At 41.1% G+C, this 13,663-nt stretch overlaps 1 long non-coding RNA gene across 1 annotated transcript in view; it reads right to left on the reverse strand.

The window, feature by feature from the left end:
* Positions 1-13,663, reverse strand: part of LOC109026811 (uncharacterized) — a 313,107-nt gene that overhangs the window by 283,016 nt on the left and 16,428 nt on the right. The gene's annotated exons all lie outside the window — the stretch shown is intronic.

A 13,663-nucleotide genomic window follows, 5' to 3' on the forward strand; every position in this document is an offset into this window, starting at 1 on the left:
ACCTCAGCTTCCTGAGTAGCTGGGATTACAGGCACACACTAATGCACCCAACTAATTTTTGCATTTTTATTTATTAAGTTTTTTTCTTTTTTTGAGACGGAGTCTCGCTCTGTCACCCAGGCTGAAGTGCAGTGGCATGATCTCGGCTCACTGCAAGCTCCACCCCCCAGGTTCACACCATTCTCCTGCCTCAGCCTCCCAAATAGCTGGGGCTATAGGCGCCTGCCACCACACCCGGCTAATTTTTTGTATTTTTAGTAGAGATGGGGTTTTACCATGTTGGCCAGGCTGACCTCGAACTCCTGACCCCAAGTGATCCACCTGCCTCGGCTTCCCCAAGTGCTGGAATTACAGATGTGAGCCACTGCACCCGACTGAAAGTACATACCCTAATGTTTGAAAGCCAAAATGATGTCTGTGGCAGCATGAGAATGTTCCTCACAGATCTTCCAAGACAGGAGGATAATAGAACAAGCTCTGGAATCCAGCATCAGGTTTGTGCCAAGGGTATACCTCCCATAGGCTGCTCCTGGCCAATGACTGATTGTATCAAGGCTAACCCATTCTTAGGACACAAAGGCTCTCCTCTGATGGCCAGCTTTGATTTAGGACCCCCCAGGGGCACTACTGAACTTCCCTCAGAAGGAGGGGGATATCCATTCAGGGTCACACTTGCTTCTCAGGGTCACACTTGCTTCACACTGTGAAGGCTCTCCAAGTCTATCTCAGTCCCCTCCCCATTTTCCTTCATATGGCATTTTCCCAGATGTTTCCAGCTGTTTCCCCACATGTTTAATCCAGTCTTGGCATCTACTTCCCAGAAGACCTGGAATAACAAAAGTGGTGCCAGGAGTGATCCTCAGAAACAGGCAATGCATTGAGGATTAGAACTGGCTAACCCACCACCCAGCAGAGGAAGAAGACAGCATCCTAGTTGGAAGGAGGGGCATGGATAGTCGCTGGCATGAGGTAGCCCACCATTCCTCTAATAAGGACTAGCATTTCCCACTGCAGATGCCCCTCTCCCATAAAACAACACATGCCAGTGGTAAATGAAATAATAGCCCCACGCCCCCCACCACCCTGCCACACACACACAAAGATGTCAGGTCCTAATTTCTATAATCTCTGAATATGTTACATTACATGGCAGAAAGGACCTTGCACAAGTAATTAATTAGAATACTGAGGTATGAAGATTATCCTGGATTATTTGGGTGGGCTCAAAGCATTCTAAACACTGATGAAAAAAATTGAAGACGACGCAAACAAATGAAAAGACATTCCATGCTCATGGGTTGGCATAATTGATATTGTTAAGATGACCATACTTTCCAAAACAATCTACACATTGAATGAAATTCCTATCAAAATACTAGCGTCATTCTTAACAGAAATAGAAAGAAAATCCTAAAATTCATATGCAATCAAAAAAGAGCCAGAACAGCCAAAACAATCCTGCATAAAAAGAACAAAGCTGGAGGCCTTACACTGCGTGACTTCAAAATATATTACAAAACTATAGTAACCAAAAAAGCATGGTATTGTTATAAAAATAGATACTTAAACCAGTGCAACAGAACCCAGAAATAAATCCACACATTTATAATCAACTGATCTTTTGATAAAGCCAAAGAGAACAGACACTGGAAAAGGACACCCTCTTCAATAAGTGATTCTAGGAAAACTGGATAATCATATACAGAAGAATGAAACTGGACCCCTATCTCTCAACATATACAAAAATCAACTCAAGATGGACTAAAGACTTAAACATAAGACCTGAAATTATAAAACTATTAAAAGGATATTGATCTAGGCAGAGGATTAATTGCTGAGACCACAAAAGCATAGGCAACTAAAACAAAAATAGGCAAATGGAACTACATTAAACTAAACAGCTTCTATACAGCAAAGAAAATAGTCAACAGAGTGAAGAGGCAACCTCTTGGATGGGAGAAAATATTTGTAAACTACTCATTCGACAGGGAAGTAATATCCAGAGTATACAAGGAACTCAAACAACTCAACAGTTTTAAAAAAATCCCATTTAAAAATGAGCAAAGGACATGAATAGACCTTTCTCAAAAGAAGACATACAAATAGCCAACATGTATATGAAAAAATGTTCAACATCATTAATTATCAGAGAAATGCAAACCAAAACCACAGTGAGATAACTTACCCCAGTTAGAATGGCTATTACCAAAAGACGAAACATAACAGATACTGATGAGATTACAGAGAAAAGGGAAAAGGGAGCTCTTATACTGTTAGTGGAAATGTAAGTTAATACAGCCACTATGGAAAACAGTATGAAGATTCTCAAAAAAATTAAAATAGAATTGCCATATAACCCAGAAGTCTCACTGTTAGGTATTTATCCAAAGGAAAAGAAATCAATATATCAAAGTGATTACCACAGTGCCATATTTGTTACAGCACTATTCACAATAGCAAAGATATGGAATCAACGTAACTGTCCATCAATGGATGAATGGGTAAAAACAAAAAAACAAAAAATCTGTGGTATATATACACAATCAAATACTATTTAACAATAAAAAAGGATGAAATAATATCATTTTCAGCAAGACGGGTGGAACTTGAGGTTAATATGCTAAGTGAAATAAGCCAGGCACAGAAGACAAGTATTCCATATTCTAATTCCTATGTGAGAGCTAAAAAAAAAAAAATGATCATATAGAGGTAGAGAGTGGAATAATAGATAACAGAGACCAGAAAGGGTGTATGTGTAGAAGAGGGAATGAAGAGAGTTGGTTAATGGGCACAAACACAGTTAGATAGAAGAAATACATTCAATCTTTGATAGAAAAGCAGCGTGGCTATAATTAACAACACTGTATTATACTTTTCAAAATAGCCAGAAGAGGACTTGAAATGTACCCAACACATGAAAATGCTAAATCCTTAGGTGATGAATACCCTGAATACCCTGAATTGATCATTACCCATTCTATGCATATAACAAAATTTCACATGTACCCCATAAATATGTACAAATATAATGCATCAAAAAGTATTTAACTATAAAAAAAGTTCTTGTAAGAGGAAGGCAGTAGGGTCAGTGTCAGAGAGGAAGGCACAACAATGAAAGCAGAAGTCAGAGAGGGAGAGAGAGAATGGAGATGCTATGTTGCAGGACTTGAAGGTGGAGGAAGGAGCCATAAGTCAAAAAAGGCAAGTGGCTTCCAGGAGTTAGAAAATTCAAAGAAACAACTTCTCTCCGGCTAGCATCTTGATTTTAGAACTTCTGACTTTCAGAACTAAAAGACAAAATATTTGCATTATTGTATGTCACGAAGCCTGTGATAATTTATTTATTTTTTTTAATTTTTTTTTTGAGACAGAGTCTCACTCTGTTGACAAGCTGGAGTGCAGTGGCGTGATCTCGGCTCACTGCAACCTCTGCCTCCCAGGTTCAAGCAATTCTCCTGCCTCAGCCTCCTGTGTAGCTGGGACTAAAGGCATGCGCCACCACGCCCAGCTAATTTTTGTATTTTTAGTAGAGACAGGGTTTCAACATGTTGGCCAGGATGGTCTCAATCTCTTGACCTCGTGATCCACCTGCCTCGGCCTCCCAAAGTGGCCTATGGTAATTTATTACAGCAACCATGGGAAACTAATACAGTGCCCCACTCAGGAGCTGCCACATCTTCTCTTCTGCCTTCTGGACTGCTAAATAGGGAAAAATTTCATCATAACCAGGCTAGGGATATGCTGAGTCTGATAGGAGCAGAAAGCAATTATATGCCTAAAAGACTACATCCCTAAGAACTGGCAGGAGTCAGGGAAGTTCTCCTGTGATTTGAATTTGAGGATGCTTGATCAAGGAGACAAAAACGTAAAGCTGGATTAGCAAGATTTCATTGAATTAGAAGTATTTTATTTAACACAGTTTAATGTTCTAGCAAGGTATGGAGGGAATGAGACAAACTCATTGCTACTGTGGCTCTTAGAAGCCTGGAAAAAAACAATGGTCAGCTTTCAGCAATGTAGAAATGCCTGCATTTCCCTAGCAGGTGATAGAGGAAGAAATATAGGAGCTAAGGGAATATACTTGCTAAAATGGATAAATGACATGAGTCTAGAAGGTCCACCAGATAAGCATGTTCCATGGGAAGCCCAGAGAACATAGATAGCTTTCACCAAGATCGTCAGGAATGCACTGGTGACGAGGGGACAGACTGCCATCACTAAGAAGTTCAAAGGCAGTGTCTTTGCAGACTAGGGTTGAAGGGAGGTGAGGCAGTCACAGGTCTTAGCTTAGTAGCATGCATGGGAAGGATGGGACTGTGTAGAGGACTATGTTAGCACGTTCCAGAACAACACTGAGGGTCTGATCTATAGTTTCAGGAATGGGGCTTCAAAGAAGGTGAGTTCAGTCTATTGATAAGAAATGTAGCTTAAAAAAAAAGGTTTATATTTCACCCATCCTTTAGTAATACACCACTGTGTTCACTTCAGTAAAGTTTTCATAACACATCTAAAGCCTCTGTGAGGCTCAGAAATATTCGTGAGACAAAATTCTGGAACCGCAAATAAAATGTTAAATGGTTGCTTTAAATAGAAAATAACATATCTGGAAAATTTACATGTAACTGTGTGCTTTAATCAGCCTTTCCTTTTCTAAGCATTATATGTTTAAGTAATAAGTAATAGAAATATACTTTAACTAGGCTGGGCTCAGTGGCTCACACCTGTAATCCCAGCACTTTGGGAAGCCAAGGTGGGTGGATCACCTGAGGTCAGGAGTTCAAGACCAGCCTGGCAAACATGGTAAAACCCCATCTCTACTAAAAATACCAGAAATTACCCAGGCATAGTGGCAGTCGCCTGTAATCCCAGGTACTCAGGAGGCTGAGACAGGAGAATCACTTGAACCCAGGAAGCAGAGGTTGCAGGGAGCCCAGATGGCACCGTTGCACTCCAGCCTAAGCAACAAGAACAAAACTCCATCTCAAAAAAAAAAAAAAAAAAAAAAAGATGAAGACGAAATATACTTTAATCTTTGGCAGTCAAATATTATGTCCTGTAGCCAGATCACAATTGATATATACAAACGTCTTGGAAGTTATATAGTGTGTAATCATAATATGTTGGTTTGACATCTCATATCTCATCAAAGAGGATGCCTACCTGCAATGCTGTCTTCAGTACCAGAAGCTGAAAGGTCAGATACTTCATCTTGTCCAGAGGCCTCATGGTGTAATGGGGAAAAAAAAAGGGGGGTGGGGTTTGGAGCCCTACAAAAAGAGATACAAATGTCAACTCTGCCACTTCCTAGTTTTCTCAACCTGGACATGTTTATTAACTTCTCTCACCTCTGTTTAATCATCTATAAATAGGAAATAGACACAGGCTTCTTGCAAACAATATATGAGATAATATCAACTGATACCTGGTCAACAAACACTAATTCTGTTCCAAACCCCACCCTCTCTCCTTCAGTTTTCTTTCTTAACCATCTCTGTGCCCCATGGTATTTAGCCTTATAATGATAGATTGTGAGGAAATGGACTAGAATAGACCAAAAGATACATAGCCCCATCTTTGAAAGCCACTTCCATTCACAATGGTCAGAAAATATTGAATTAAAAAAAAAGAGGGGGCAGCCAAGAAGGCTGAATAGGAACAGCTCCAGTCTACAGCTCCCAGTGTGAGCGATGCAGAAGACGGGTGATTTCTGCATTTCCATCTGAGGTACTGGGTTCATCTCACTAGGGAGTGCCAGACAGTGGGCACAGGACAGTGGGTGCAATGCACCATGCACGAGCCAAAGCAGGGTGAGGCACTGACTCACTTGGGAAGTGCAAAGGTTCAGGGAGTTCCCTTTCCTAGTCAAAGAAAGGGGTGACAGATGGCACCTGGAAAATTGAGTCACTCCTACCCTAATACTGCGCTTTTCTGATGGGCTTAAAAAACCACGGATCAGGAGATTATATCCCGCACATGGCTCAGAGGGTTCTACGCCCACGGAGTCTCGCTGATTGCTAGCACAGCAGTCTGAGATCAAACTGCAAGGCGGCAGCAAGGCTGGGGGACGGGTGCGCCATTGCCCAGGCTTGCTTAGGTAAACAAAGCAGCCAGGAAGCTTGAACTGGGTGGAGCCCACCACAGCTCAAGGAGGCCTGCCTGCCTCTGTAGGCTCCACCTCTGGGGGCAGGGCACAGACAAACAAAAAGACAGCAGTAACCTCTGCAGACTTAAATGTCCCTGTCTGACAGCTTTGAAGAGAGCAGTGGTTCTCCCAGCGTGCTGGAGATCTGAGAACGGGCAGACTGCCTCCTCAAGTGGGTCCCTGACCCCTGACCCCCGAGCAGCCTAACTGGGAGGCACCCCCCAGTAGGGGCAGACTGACACCTCACACGGCCGGGTACTCCTCTGAGACAAAACGTCCAGAGGAACGATCAGACAGCAGCATTCGCGGTTCACGAAAATCCGCCGTTCTGCAGCCACCGCTGCTGATACCCAGGCAAACAGGGTCTGGAGTGGACCTCTAGCAAACTCCAACAGACCTGCAGCTGAGGCTCCTGTCTGTTAGAAGGAAAACTAACAAACAGAAAGGACATCCACACCAAAAACCCATCTGTACATCACCATCATCAAAGACCAAAAGTAGATAAAACCACAAAGATGGGGAAAAAACAGAGCAGAAAAACTGGAAACTCTAAAAAGCAGAGTGCCTCTCCTCCTCCAAAGGAACGCAGTTCCTCACCAGCAATGCAACAAAGCTGGATGGAGAATGACTTTGACGAGTTGAGAGAAGGCGGCTTCAGATGATCAAACTACTCCGAGCTACAAGAGGAAATTCAAACCAAAGGCAAAGAAGTTGAAAACTTCGTAAAAAATGTAGATGAATGTATAACTAGAATAATCAATACAGAGAAGTGCTTAAAGGAGCTGATGGAGCTGAAAGCCAAGGCTCGAGAACTACGTGAAGAATGCAGAAGCCTCAGGAGCCAATGTGATCAACTGGAAGAAAGGGTATCAGTGATGGAAGATGAAATGGATGAAATGAAGCGAGAAGGGAAGTTTAGAGAAAAAAGAATAAAAAGAAATGAACAAAGCCTTCAAGAAATATGGGACTATGTGAAAAGACCAAATCTACATCTGATTGGTGTATGTGAAAGTGACGGGGAGAATGGAACCAAGTTGGAAAACACTCTGCAGGATATTATCCAGGAGAACTTCCCCAATCTAGCAAGGCAGGCCAACAATCAGATTCAGGAAATACAGAGAACGCCACAAAGATACTCCTCAAGAAGAGCAACTCCAAGACACATAATTGTCAGATTCACCAAAGTGGAAATGAAGGAAAAAATGTTAAGGGCAGCCAGAGAGAAAGGTCGGGTTACCCACAAAGGGAAGCCCATCAGACTAACAGTGGATCTCTTGGCAGAAACTCTACAAGCCAGAAGAGAGTGGGGGCCAATATTCAACATTCTTAAAGAAAAGAATTTTCAACCCAGAATTTCATATCCAGCCAAACTAAGCTTCATAAGTGAAGGAGAAATAAAATACTTTACAGACAAGCAAATGCTGAGAGATTTTGTCACCACAAAGCCTGCCCAAAAAGAGCTCCTGAAGGAAGCACTAAACATGGAAAAGAACAACCGGTACTGGCCGCTGCAAAATCATGCCAAAATATAAAGACCATTGAGACTAGGAAGAAACTGCATCAACTAACGAGCAAAATAACCAGCTAACATCATAATGACGGGATCAAATTCACACATAACAATATTAACTTTAAATGTAAATGGACTAAATGCTCCAATTAAAAGACACAGACTGGCAAATTGGATAAAGAGTCAAGACCCATCAGTGTGCTGTATTCAGGAAACCCATCTCACGTGCAGAGACCCACATAGGCTCAAAATAAAAGGATGGAGGAAGATCTACCAAGCAAATGGAAAACAAAAAAAGGCAAGGGTTGCAATCCTAGTCTCTGATAAAACAGACTTTAAACCAACAAAGATCAAAAGAGACAAAGAATGCCATTATATAATGGTAAAGGGATCAATTCAGCAAGAAGAGCTAACTATCCTAAATATATATGCACCCAAGACAGGAGCACCCAGATTCATAAAGCAAGTCCTGAGTGACCTACAAAGAGACTTAGACTCCCACACAATAATAGTGGGAGACTTTAACACCCCACTGTCAACATTAGACAGATCAATGAGACAGAAAGTTAACAAGGATACCCAGGAATTGAACTCAGCTCTGCACCAAGCGGACCTAATAGACATCTACAGAACTCTCCACCCCAAATCAACAGAATATACATTTTTTTCAGCACCACACCACACTATTCCAAAATTGACCACATAGTTGGAAGTAAAGCTCTCCTCAGCAAATGTAAAAGAACAGAAATTATAACAAACTGTCTCTCAGACCACAGTGCAATCAAACTAGAACTCAGGATTAAGAAACTCACTCAAAACCACTCAACTACATGGAAACTGAACAACCTGCTCCTGAATGACTACTGGGTACATAATGAAATGAAGGCAGAAATAAAGATGTTCTTTGAAACCAATGAGAACAAAGACACAACATACCAGAATCTCTGGGACACATTCAAAGCAGTGTGTAGAGGGAAATTTATAGCACTAAATGCCCACAAGAGAAAGCAGGAAAGATCCAAAATTGACACCCTAACATCACAATTAAAAGAACTAGAAAAGCAAGAGCAAACACATTCAAAAGCTAGCAGAAGGCAAGAAATAACTAAAATCAGAGCAGAACTGAAGGAAATAGACACACAAAAAACCCTTCAAAACATTAATGAATGCAGGAGCTGGTTTTTTGAAAGGATCAACAAAATTGATAGACTGCTAGCAAGACTAATAAAGAAAAAAGAGAGAAGAATCAAATAGACGCAATAAAAAATGATAAAGGGGATATCACCACCGATCCCACAGAAATACAAACAGTCATCAGAGAATACTACAAACAACTCTATGCAAATAAACTAGAAAATCTAGAAGAAATGGATAAATTCCTCGACACATACACTCTCCCAAGACTAAACCAGGAAGAAGTTGAATCTCTGAATAGCCCAATAACAGGCTCTGAAATTGTGGCAATAATCAATGGCTTACCAACCAAAAAGAGTCCAGGACCAGATGGATTCACAGCCAAATTCTACCAGAGGTACAAGGAGGAACTGGTACCATTCCTTCTGAAACTATTCCAATCAATAGAAAAAGAGGGAATCCTCCCTGACTCATTTTATGAGGCCAGCATGCGTCATCCTGATACCAAAGCCAGGCAGAGACACAACCAAAAAAGAGAATTTTAGACCAATATCCTTGATGAACATTGATGCAAAAATCCTCAATAAAATACTGGCGAACCGAATCCAGCAGCACATCAAAAAGCTTATCCACCATGATCAAGTGGGCTTCATCCCTGGGATGCAAGGCTGGTTCAATATACTCAAATCAATAAATGTAATCCAGCATATAAACAGAACCAAAGACAAAAAACACATGATTATCTCAATAGATGTAGAAAAGGCCTTTGACAAAATTCAACAACCCTTCATGCTAAAAACTCTCAATAAATTAGGTACTGATGGGACGTATCTCAAAATAATAAGAGCTGTCTATGACAAACCCACAGCCAATATCATACTGAATGGGCAAAAACTGGAAGCATTCCCTTTGAAAACTGGCACAAGACAGGGATGCCCTCTCTCACCACTCCTATTCAACATGGTGTTGGAAGTTCTGGCCAGGGCAATTAGGCAGGAGAAGGAAATAAAGGGTATTCAATTAGGAAAAGAGGAAGTCAAATTGTCCCTGTTTGCAGATGACATGACTGTATATCTAGAAAACCCAGTTGTGTCAGCCCAAAATCTCCTTAAGCTGATAAGCAACTTCAGCAAAGTCTCAGGATACAAAATCAATGTACAAAAATCACAAGCATTCTTATACACCAATAACAGACAAACAGAGAGCCAAATCATGAGTGAATTCCCATTCACAATTGCTTCAAAGAGAATAAAATACCTAGGAATCCAATTTACAAGGGACATGAAGGACCTCTTCAAGGATAACTACAAACCACTGCTCAATGAAATAAAAGAGGATACAAACAAATGGAAGAACATTCCATGCTCATGGGTAGGAAGAATCAATATCGTGAAAATGACCATACTGCCCAAGGTAATTTATAGATTCAATGCCATCCCCATCAAGCTACCAATGACTTTCTTCACAGAATTGGAAAAAACTACTTTAAAGTTCATATGGAACCAAAAAAGAGCTCGCATTGCCAAGTCAATCCTAAGCCAAAAGAACAAAGCTGGAGGCATCACACTACCTGACTTCAAACTATACTACAAGGCTATAGTAACCAAAACAGCATGGTACTGGTACCAAAACACAGATATAGATCAATGGAACAGAACAGAGCCCTCAGAAATAATGCCACATATCTACAACTATCTGATCTTTGACAAACCTGAGAAAAACAAGCAATGGGGAAAGGATTCCCTATTTAATAAATGGTGCTGGGAAAACTGGCTAGCCATATGTAGAAAGCTGAAACTGGATCCCTTCCTTACACCTTATACAAAAATCAATTCAAGATGGATTAAAGACTTAAACGTTAGACCTAAAACCATAAAAACCCTAGAAGAAAACCTAGGCATTACCATTCAGGACATAGGCATGGGCAAAGACTTCATGTCTAAAACACCAAAAGCAATGGCAACAAAAGACAAAATTGACAAATGGGATCTAATTAAACTAAAGAGCTTCTGCACAGCAAAAGAAACTACCATCAGAGTGAACAGGCAACCTACAAAATGGGAGAAAATTTTCACAACCTACTCATCTGACAAAGGGCTAATATCCAGAATCTACAATGAACTCAAACACATTTACAAGAAAAAAACAAACAACCCCATCAAAAAGTGGGTGAAGGACATGAACAGACACTTCTCAAAGGAAGACATTTATGCAGCCAAAAGACACATGAAAAAATGCCCATCATCACTGGCCATCAGAGAAATGAAAATCAAAACCACAATGAGATACCATCTCACACCAGTTAGAATGGCAATCATTAAAAAGTCAGGAAACAACAGGTGCTGGAGAGGATGTGGAGAAATAGGAACACTTTTACACTGTTGGTGGGACTGTAAACTAGTTCAACCATTGTGGAAGTCAGTGTGGCGGTTCCTCAGGGATCTAGAACTAGAAATACCATTTGACCCAGCCATCCCATTACTGGGTATATACCCAAAGGACTATAAATCATGCTGCTATAAAGACACATGCACACGTATGTTTATTGTGGCACTATTCACAATAGCAAAGACTTGGAACCAACCCAAATGTCCAACAATGATAGACTGGATTAAGAAAATGTGGCACATATACACCATGGAATACTATGCAGCCATAAAAAATGATGAGTTCATGTCCTTTGTAGGGACATGGATGAAATTGGAAATCATCATTCTCAGTAAACTATCACAAGAACAAAAAACCAAACACCACATCTTCTCACTCATAGGTGGGAATTGAACAATGAGAACACATGGACACAGGAAGGGGAACATCACACTCTGGAGACAGTTGTGGGGTGGGGGGAGGGAGAGAGGGGAGGGATAGCATTAGGAGATATACCTAATGCTAAATGACGAGTTAATGGGTGCAGCACACCAGCATGGCACATGTATACATATGTAACTAACCTGCACATTGTGCACATGTACCCCAAAACTTAAAGTATAATAATAATAAAAAAAAATGATGAGTTCATGTCCTTTGTAGGGACATGGATGAAATTGGAAATCATCATTCTCAGTAAACTATCGCAAGGACAAAAAACCAAACACCACATGTTCTCACTCATAGGTGGGAATTGAACAATGAGAACACATGGACACAGGAAGGGAAACATCACACTCTGGGGACTGTTGTGGGGTGGGGGGAGGGGGAGGGATAGCATTAGGAGATATACCTAATGCTAAATGATGAGTTAATGGGTGCAGCACACCAGCATGGCACATGTATACATATGTACCTAACCTGCACATTGTGTACATGTACCCTAAAACTTAAAGTATAATAATAATAAAATAAAATAAATGATTATTTTAAAAAAAAGAAAAAAAAACTGACCTCTTTTACCTAAAGGTTTTTTATTTTTCCCCCACAAGGTCATACATACTGTTTTTTTTTCTTTTTTCAATTTTAATGCAGTAAGGAACACTTAACACTTACCACATCTACCCTCCCACCAGATTCTTAAGTGTTCAATATAGTAATTGCTGTGCACATACACAATGTTGCATAGCAGATCTCTGGGGCTTATGCATCCTGCATAACTGATTTTTTGTCTTTTGATTAGCAACTCCCCATTTTCCCCTCCCCTCAGCCCCTGGCAACCACGATTCTCTTCTTTGCTTTCCTGACTTTGGCTGGCAGAGACAAATTCTTGGTAATCACCTATAAAACTGCTAAATTTAGATTTCTGAAGGTTTTAAACTACCCAGAGGGCAGTTGGCAAGGCTTTATTCCTGATTCTCGACTGCACTTATATATATCTAACTACTAGCACCTGCCTTGGCCTTCCTCCTTTCAATCTTGTATTAGTCTGTTCTCACGCTGCTATCAAGAAATACCTAGGCTGGGCATGGTGGCTCACACCTGTAATCCCAGCAGTTTGGGAGGCTGAAGCAGGTAGATCGCCTGAGCTCAGAAGTTTGAGACCAGGGTGAAACCCTGTCTCTACAAAAAATACAGAAATTAGTCAGGCGTGGTGGTACACACCTGTGCTTCCAGCTACTCTAGAGACTGAGGTGGGAGGTTGGCTTGAGCCTGGGAGGTGAAGGTTGCAAAGAGCCAAGATCACACCACTGTACTCCAGCCTGGGTGACAGAGCCAGACTCTGTCTCAAAAACAAAAAAAAAAAGAAAGAAAGAAGAAAGAAAGAAAGGCCTGAGACTGAGTAATTTATAAAGAAAAGAGGTTTCATTGGCTCACAATTCTGCAGGCTGTACAGGAAGAATGACAGCATCTGCTTGGTTTCTAGGGAGGCCTCAGGAAACTTACAATCATGGTGGAAGGCAAAGGGGAAGCCAGCACTTCATATGTCCAGAGCAGGAGCAAGAGAGAGAGGGACAGGGAAGGTGCCACATACTTTTAAACAACCAGATCTCGTGAGAACTTACGACACAGTACCAAGAGGGGATGATACTAAAGCATTCATGAGAATTCCACCTCCATGATCCAGTCACCTCCCACCAGGCCCCACTTCCAATATTGGGGATTACAATTTAACAGGAGATTTGGGCAGGGACACAAATCCAAACCATATCAAATCTGTGATGTTGCTTTCTTACCACCTATATCACTACCTACTCACAGCTATAAATAATAGAGAAAATAATGCATTTACAATAGCATATCTCATAGTTTCTATCTGCCTGCCAATGTAATGACAAGCAACCTCAGCAGAAACTCAAAGATAGCAGAATGCAGTTCTAATCAGAAAAATGCCCCTAACAGTTCAGTGGCTCACTCCAATCTGTAGCAAGCTCACTCACATAACACTCCACCCAGAGATCTCTGTAGCTGATATGGTTTGGCTCTGTGTCCCCACCCAAATCTCACTT

This window comes from Gorilla gorilla, chromosome 4, assembly GCF_029281585.2.
Source record: "Gorilla gorilla gorilla isolate KB3781 chromosome 4, NHGRI_mGorGor1-v2.1_pri, whole genome shotgun sequence".
NCBI classification, from domain to species: domain Eukaryota; kingdom Metazoa; phylum Chordata; class Mammalia; order Primates; family Hominidae; genus Gorilla; species Gorilla gorilla.